This window comes from Poecilia reticulata, chromosome 2 (genome assembly GCF_904066995.2).
Source record: "Poecilia reticulata chromosome 2, P_reticulata-male-v2, whole genome shotgun sequence".
Classification (NCBI taxonomy): domain Eukaryota; kingdom Metazoa; phylum Chordata; class Actinopteri; order Cyprinodontiformes; family Poeciliidae; genus Poecilia; species Poecilia reticulata.
This window is the reverse complement of record NC_088831.1, coordinates 4060919-4068812: the sequence shown is the minus strand read 5'-3', so window position 1 is coordinate 4068812 and position 7894 is coordinate 4060919.

Sequence of the window (7894 nt, the reverse complement as noted above, 5' to 3'; positions counted from 1 at the left end):
TTATTGATCCCAAAGGGAAACTAAATGTTGTTGTGACTGATATTAATTCAAAGTTCTTCAAAGAGTCCTTACTGATGCCTGTAAACCCTGGTCATGAGTTAACTCATAACTGCATGATTTATACCGATAAACCTCAAGTAGTTTGGAAGTCGCCTCCTGATCCCTTCCCAGATTGATGGATGGTAATAATTGCCTCTCTCAGGTCTCGGCTGATGTCTTTCCACCAAAACAGTCAAACCAGTTTGAACTTCTTCAGAAACATCAAAGAAGTTCTCCGTTGTCGCACTACTGTTGTTGGAAGATTTTATTTTAGTACTTTCAGGTATAAATTGAGTAAACATTTGAGTTGTTGAATTATTGCCAGAAGTAACTTTGTTTCTGCAGCAAAACTTTTTTTTTACCTTGTGAGATCTAATTTTCTAACTCGGTGTCAACTACTTGATGTGATTTTTAACAAGTCTGTGCTCACTTGCAAATCAAGACGTGTGAACCAACCAGACTCAACCAGCAGAATACGGGAAAGGAAACTATTTTTTTTCTTGTCTGCAGGTGTGATTGCACCTTTTGCTTCATTACAGTTTTAATCCTGTTTTTTTTTTTTCTGGAGGAAAATAAAAAAATATCCTGATGAAAATCCTCCTCAGAGCTCTCGTCGCGTTAGTCAACGAGGCCCCCGCGACTACAGGCTGTTTACAAAGCCGAGCCGCCGCGGCGACCCGAGGGGAGCGGCGCCATCAAAGCTCGCCGAGCGCGCGTCACCCTTCGAGGGGGTCTTTGAAATCTGGCCCCTCATCCTCTCGCAGGAGCGCATCACGCTGTATTAGGCGGTAAATATTTGACGGCCGGCAAAAATCACAAGATGCAAGAAGGAAACCTCAGAGCACGCAGCTGTTACCCCCCATCCTCCACCTCCCTGCATTACCCCCCACCCCCACCACCTCGCAGACAGAGGCGCTTTATGGCTCAATGGTGCATTTTGCAGATAAAGTAGCAAAACTACTAGAGGCGGTGTTGCGATGGCAACACTGGTAGGGAGACCAGGTTCTCCATTACTACTTAATTTAGGCTCTCTAATTGCATTCCACACAATCTGTGGCCACAATGTTGCACAGAGGATGGAGAAGAAGTAGTTAATGCGGGTTGGGGGTGCCGGCTGGCGGGGGGTCTGGTCCTCGGTAAACCCCTGCCTGGGAGCGAGCGCGCTGAAACAAGCCACAAATGGCTTTGAAATTGTCTTTATTGCCGTTTGCCTTGATAGAATGTGTAGTTTAAGCACGAGGCACAACATTAAATTTAATTTTGCTCAAATCCTCAGGAACGTGTTGTCTTTAATTTGAGGACAAAATCTGTGTGGTGTAAATACACCGACTGCAGAGTTGGGAGCCATCTGAGGGAAGCCATCGTAGTCTAATTGGTTGGGCTTCAGAATCAGAACGGCGAGCGTCGGAGTCCCGTCGGACGGCCGCTGAAACTGCTCCCAGGAGGCTGAAATGACTGGTAACTGACCCCCAGCACTGAAGGACCATCGAGTCAGGACTGAGTTGCGCCCCAATTGTCTGCCTGACCTCTTTACTGCCTCATGTTGAGAGACAGACTAAGTTCTGGCCCCTGTGTGGGCCAGTTGACCAAATCCTCTTGACTAAAGAGAAAATCAAGCAAATTTGACTCACCTTCCACTGTCAGTTCAAAGGTAACAAAGATATTACTGAGATAATTGTTAACATATCAGTGTCTGTCAGGTACAATGTCATCAACAATGTAATTTTTTATTTGTTTTTGCACATTGAAAAGTTCCAGCAAACACTTGCCTTGTATGACTGATCAGCTGTTTCTGCGTTTAGCAATGCATTTCTTTCTCTCTGTCTCCAGTTAATATTCACCCACTTGAGCCGTGAATCCAGATTCCATCACGCATAAAGCAGTTAAATGCATCTAACTTTTTTTCCGTAGTGACAAAAACCACTGACTGGCCCCAATAACTTATAATAAATTAAACGTCTCCACGTAAATTACCAGCATTTCACCTGCTGGGGTCTGAACGCACAGCTTCACAAATTCCTCCTTGTCGCATCTGCAGAGAAATCTGCGCTGGTTCATCGGGCAGTTGGATCTGCCTGATCCAAACTGATCCAGTGAACTTTTCTTTTTTACCCTGGGCGTGCGAGGTTTTTCTTTTTTCTTCTTTGTTGCGTGGTTTCACTTCCCCAAAACAGACAGATGTTACTTTGGGTACGGGAGGGTCACGTCTTCAGCTCCATTTGTTAAAACCGCAGGGTGAGTTAAGTTTAATTCTTTGCAGCGGCAGAGCCGCGTCCGCGTTGGTTGTGCAGCCGCAGCGCACTGCGCTTGTTATGACCTAATTAACTTGTGCACCTTTATTTATTTCCTCAAGATAAACTGCCGGCTCCTCTGTTTATACTATAAATGGATTCAACATTGCATTCTCTTTAGTTTTCTCTGTTCTGTATGTAATGGAGACTGAAATGAAACGCGCCATTTCTACCAAAGTTTTTGAATGGGCTTCCTAACCAGACGCTCCAAAGAGTCCGGTCCATAACTCTTCAACACGCCGCCAGCTCCTGGTCAGAAAGACGCATTTAGTTCAGTGTCCATGAGATGATATTCAGAAAGGATTCTTTTATTGATTGATTTTAGTTGCCTCTGCGATTAACTCTTTACGTAAAGTTTATCATGTCATCGCATGAGGGTGTTAATTATAACCTGTCAAATGACCGACAGGCTTTAAATTTTCCTGTCATTTAAAAAAATAACCGGTTAAATCCGAAAAATATTCCGTTAACGCGACCTCTGGGTCGCATGTAACGAAGCACAGCACATGGCGCCTGGAGGCGGGGCGCTACACCCCCCCCCGCCACCAGGAGGCGGCACCCTGCTGCAGAGCCAAGTTGAGCTGGTGGAAACGCGGTCACTCCGAAATAGAGCCGAGCCAAGTAGAGCCGGTGGAAAAGGGGCAATAAAAGTCATCAAGCAAATCAGAACAGTGGAGAGGACTTTACAGAATGTCGCCAGTGAAAGTCCATGAGTAGAAGGAACAAAACAAGACCAGCAGAGGGCGGTGTTGTCACATAGAACAGAATGGAATGGGTCAAACATGTCACACGGTCCGAGCTGCGTCAAGTGTTCCCTCATAACGTAATTATTATAAGACTTAAAGGCGTTTATACTAACTGCACAGTGGCGCAGTTAGTAGAGCTGTTGCCTTGCAGCAAGAAGGTTGTGGGTTCGATTCCTGGCCCGGGCCTTTCTGCATGGAGTTTGCATGTTCTCCCTGTGCATGCGTGGGTTCTCTCTGGGTACTCTGGCTTGAATGAATGAATAATTTTGGCTCAAACTATTTTTTTGGGGATGTTTTTGCTTCTGTTTTAGGTAACAAGAACTGGGGGCTTATTCAAGCCCTAAATACCAAATGCCACACACCATGAACATAGCAGCAAGGTGTTATTTTTATTTGTTTATTTTGTACACAGGTTCTCATGGGGATGACATTTAGGAGCAGCTAAATTGCATCCCGAAAGCTCAAGTAATCTGTGAACTCTGACCCCAAACTCCTAGAGGAACAGAAGCAGAGACTGAATGGATGCAAAGAAAGGAGAGGAAGTTTAAACCATTTTTTTCATCGATCATAACGGGCAAGGATCATCACCCCAACTCCAACATCTCTCTTCTCATCTTTCTAAACATACACCCAGATTTAAAGAGGAACAGAAAAAGCAAAGTAGGCAGGTTAGCAGAGCTGCTAACGTCTGACTGGGTCATCCAGGAGAATTGTAGAATATCGGCTCTACTGCCTGGATATTGGGCTGGTAGCATGAGACGACAGTTATGAGATGGGCACAGAAACAGTCTTCAGTCAGAGGCTTCTTCAATTCGCTGGTATACTGACCACTACTGGAGATCTTTCCTGCCCACAGCATCACCATCCACAACTACTCTTTGAAGAACCTTGGTTAATATGAGTTATGATGATATTTAATTCCTCTATAGCAGTGGTCCCCACTGGGGGGGTTGCACCGTCAGATAAGGCTTCTGCATGTTGGTGTTCCCGCTAAAGCCTGAATATGCCCGATTCAGATTGTCTTGGCCCTTTAATCGCAGCCTGTGGGGTTTTCCCTGACTGGGAACGAGAATACAACCTGTTGAATGTGACAGGTGGCCAATCAAAAAGCGCGGTGACGTCAGAACAGAGGGGAATCCCAAACAGCTGACATATCGCGCAACTGAGAGTCCGGTGGACGTCGGAGATGATATGTGGAAATGTTTGTTATTATATGTAAAGGTCATTATTATATATGTTTATTATGTTTATTCAGTTAAAAATGTTAACTATGAAAAAACATATTCACCTCCAAATTATAGTGCAGCAGATAGAGTGGCTGCTCCCGTCGTCTTTCATCCACTGCCTTTTCTTTTTGTTACGTCTTTTATCTCTTAAAATGAGTCCGCGAACTATCACTATTGCTTCTACATCGTCATCCGTATTTGGTTATTCTAAATTCCCGTATGCTATGTTGGAGGTTTTACTGGATTATCCTCTGGAATCGGGATGTTCGTGAGTGGAATCGGTTCGTGTGGTGTGTTGCTCCTGCCCTGTGGCTGAACACGAACTTATCAAACCTGTTGTACTTTTATCAGCTCTGTGGTCACAGACATTTGGAGAATCGGCCGACAATTCTTAAATCTTGCCGTCTAAGTCAGACTTAAGACTCAAAAGCTCTACTCATCTCCTCTTGACCACTACCCAAATGCTCTCTCACTTTGGTCGCTATGGTAACGTTTATATATCCCTTCAAAATAAGATACAGATGCGCAACAAAAACTAAAATTTTACTGTCGTGAAAATTTTAACTCACAATAACGACTAACGGGAGCCCTGAGCTTGTTTCTCTGCAACGAGACAGTCCCATTTGGGAGTGATGAGAGACAATAACACCCGAGGTGTTGCTTATGCACAGCGTGCTTGGTCTTTACGTGGCGTAGCAGTTTGAAGGCTTCATTGCCTCATTAGCACCCGGTCGCCGCATGTTACGCAGAGTGCTTGTAATGTGGGACTCACCTACCGGTCCGGGATAAATCCATTCTCCTGTCTCCTCTCTGGGCCTTTTCCCCTTTGCAAATAAACTTTCCAAAGATATCTGATCTGTTTCTTACTCATTTTGCTGCTTGTGGACTCAGTGTTGGCGCGCAAGTAAACGAGAGAATCTGGTTAAAGGATTTTAAAAATAAAAGATCCTCCAGACTCAAATAATACATAAAACAGAAATATTTAATTATTTCTTGTGCGGCCCAGTACCAATTGGTCCAGGGACTGATGCTGGTCAGTGGACCAGGGGTTGGGGACCACTGTCGTAGAGGACCATCCCATGAGTGGCCATTCTACCAAGATTACTCCAAGGATCCAAATGAACAAAATAAGAACAAGCCTGAATCCTGTCTCAAAAAACAAAAAAGAAGCCAAGACTTGTGGGAAACATCCTGCTGAGATAAAAGTCAAAACTAAAGGTGTGTGTCATGCTTCATCTGGTGAAAAACTAACTCAGTTTCTACAACAAAAACAAGGAAGGTTGTAGCTTGCTTTGCATTATCCGACTTAGTTGCTGCACTTGAGTTCTGACTGATGTCTACTGGCTTAAAATTGATCCGATACAAAATTAAAAGTTCTTTCAAGCAGTTGAGGACACAAATAACCCAAACTGTAGATTTTGAGTCAGTATTAATGCCAGATGAGTTACCACACCGAGGCAGAGTTACTGAGAGACGTTTAGGTGCTAAAGAGATTTTCAGCTTCATTCTGTCAGAACCACATTCTAGCAACACCTTCCACATGTGGATTCCTTCATGCAGTTTTTTTTATCCGTCAGACGAAACATTTCTGGGACTTAGTCTTGCACCAGATGTGTGGGTTCTGAGTGGGAAGGCGTCCTGGTCGGCCTGGTCGGCCCGGCGGGGTGACGATGGGGTATCGGTTTGATAGGGACTCAGTGGATGTGTGAAAGGGGTGTGTGGCAGTTTTGACCCCTGCGACTCCCTCCGACCTGTCCTTTGTCTCCTCTGGCTGCAGTCCCCTCAGCCCCCACACCCCCATGTCCCCTCAGCCCTGTCCAACAAAAGGACCTCTTGGAGTTAGGGGGGGCCATGGAGGGAAGCTCTTTCATGACTCCTTTGCCATTTTTCTCCCCTTCAAAACCCCGTTCGGTTTTCAGACCCCGCTCCATCCTCTGGAGTCGGGGGGCCACCATTTATATCGTTGCCTGGGAATGAAGGCCCCGTGGCCCCTTTTGTTGTGAGGTGGGCTGGGGCAGCAGTGGCTGGGGCAGGGGCCGAGGGCTGCCCTTTGTTCCTGCCAGCAGAGTGGGCTTCAGTTCCCACAGACATGGGGCCCAGCAGGAGGGGGCCGAGGTCCCCGCTGCATGACAGGGATGAGGTAATGTTTACAAATCACTGTTGGCGTTTCTTGGCTTAGGGCCGACATCTTTACGCGAACAAAAAGCTCCAGGTTAAAAGATGATTCTGGCTCTAAACTAACCCTGATCCCGGTTCTCACTCCACACGTAGGAGAACATCAAAATTCACACGGCTCAACACCGGAGCTCTCTGCGAACAACACTCCACCAGCGCCGTTTAGCATCCGGGCTAATCAGCAGCAGCTAATTCTGCCGTAATTATCCTAAAGTTGTGCAGAGAGATTTGCCACATTCTCTGGTTTTCTAACTGTTGATTAGCAGATCCTCAGATTTCTTGAAACTTTCCTTCCTTGTCAGCCAGTCATGCTGACCTGTTGCTGTTTGACCTCATTAGAGCAGAGACGTGTTCCAGCAGCCGTTTAATCAACAATTCACTTTTTTATTTTCTCGACACAATGTTGTTGCTGCTTGGCCCAAATTTTTTAAGCAAACTGGAACCAAAGTACATTTCCCTCCTTGCAATTATTTCCAGTGTCTTTTCATAACTACACATACACGCTTACTTGTTTGCTCAATTATAGTTTGGTTTTTCTTTAAGGTCTTTTGTAATGTGTGTTTTGTCTTAAATGTCAGAGTACAGTATCAATGGTGACAGACCACAGGTGATGGCAACTATCCTGAGGAAAATCGGGAGTGAAATCAGTTGGAAATATTCCGCTTTCCTCAGATCAGGAGACGGTTAGTCAATAAATCCCTCAAACTATCATTTAAACACCAAGAAGTAATGGCTCAAAAACCAAAATTTTTCACAAACTGACATGAAGGCTTGTAAATTGTGGAGTATTACTTCATTTCCCTGGATGAATAAAGTATTTCTGAACTGATTAGAGGCAGAAACATGATTAGTATGCTTCATGGTGAATGTTTCAGTTTCCACAGAGACTCTTTCCTCCTGGAAGAGGGAAGCAGCTGTCGGGGACTGAAGTTCTCAGGTGTGTGTTGTTGGTGTGTTTTCTTCGCTTCCTCTTTTTGCCTCATCATCATCCCAATCTTTACCGAGCTCCCTTCCCTCTTCCCCCAGTGAACACGGTGCGTTTCCTTTGCCTCTCTTTCACCTCTGTAGTGATTTCTTCTGGCTGTCGAAAGGTGAAATGCTAAAAGATCAATTTACACAAGCTGAACTGCAATGGGAGTCATCGACACGGCTCGACCTCTTCAGCTGCTGCCCTCCATTTCTGTCCTGAAGCTCATCTTCCTCCTCGGCTGGAGAACGGATGTCTGAAACGCCGCGCCTTATATTTGTGACTTTCTGTCAAAGTAAAGTGCCTTTTGTCGCTGGACCGACTGCCTCTCTCTGCGGTTGCGTCCTGCCTTCATCTGAAACCTCGGTGACTTGTGCCCCACCAACGAGGATCGTCTTCAGCCCCTCATGTGCCAGATGCTTTGGTAGGCGCTCCAACAACGGCTGCTAT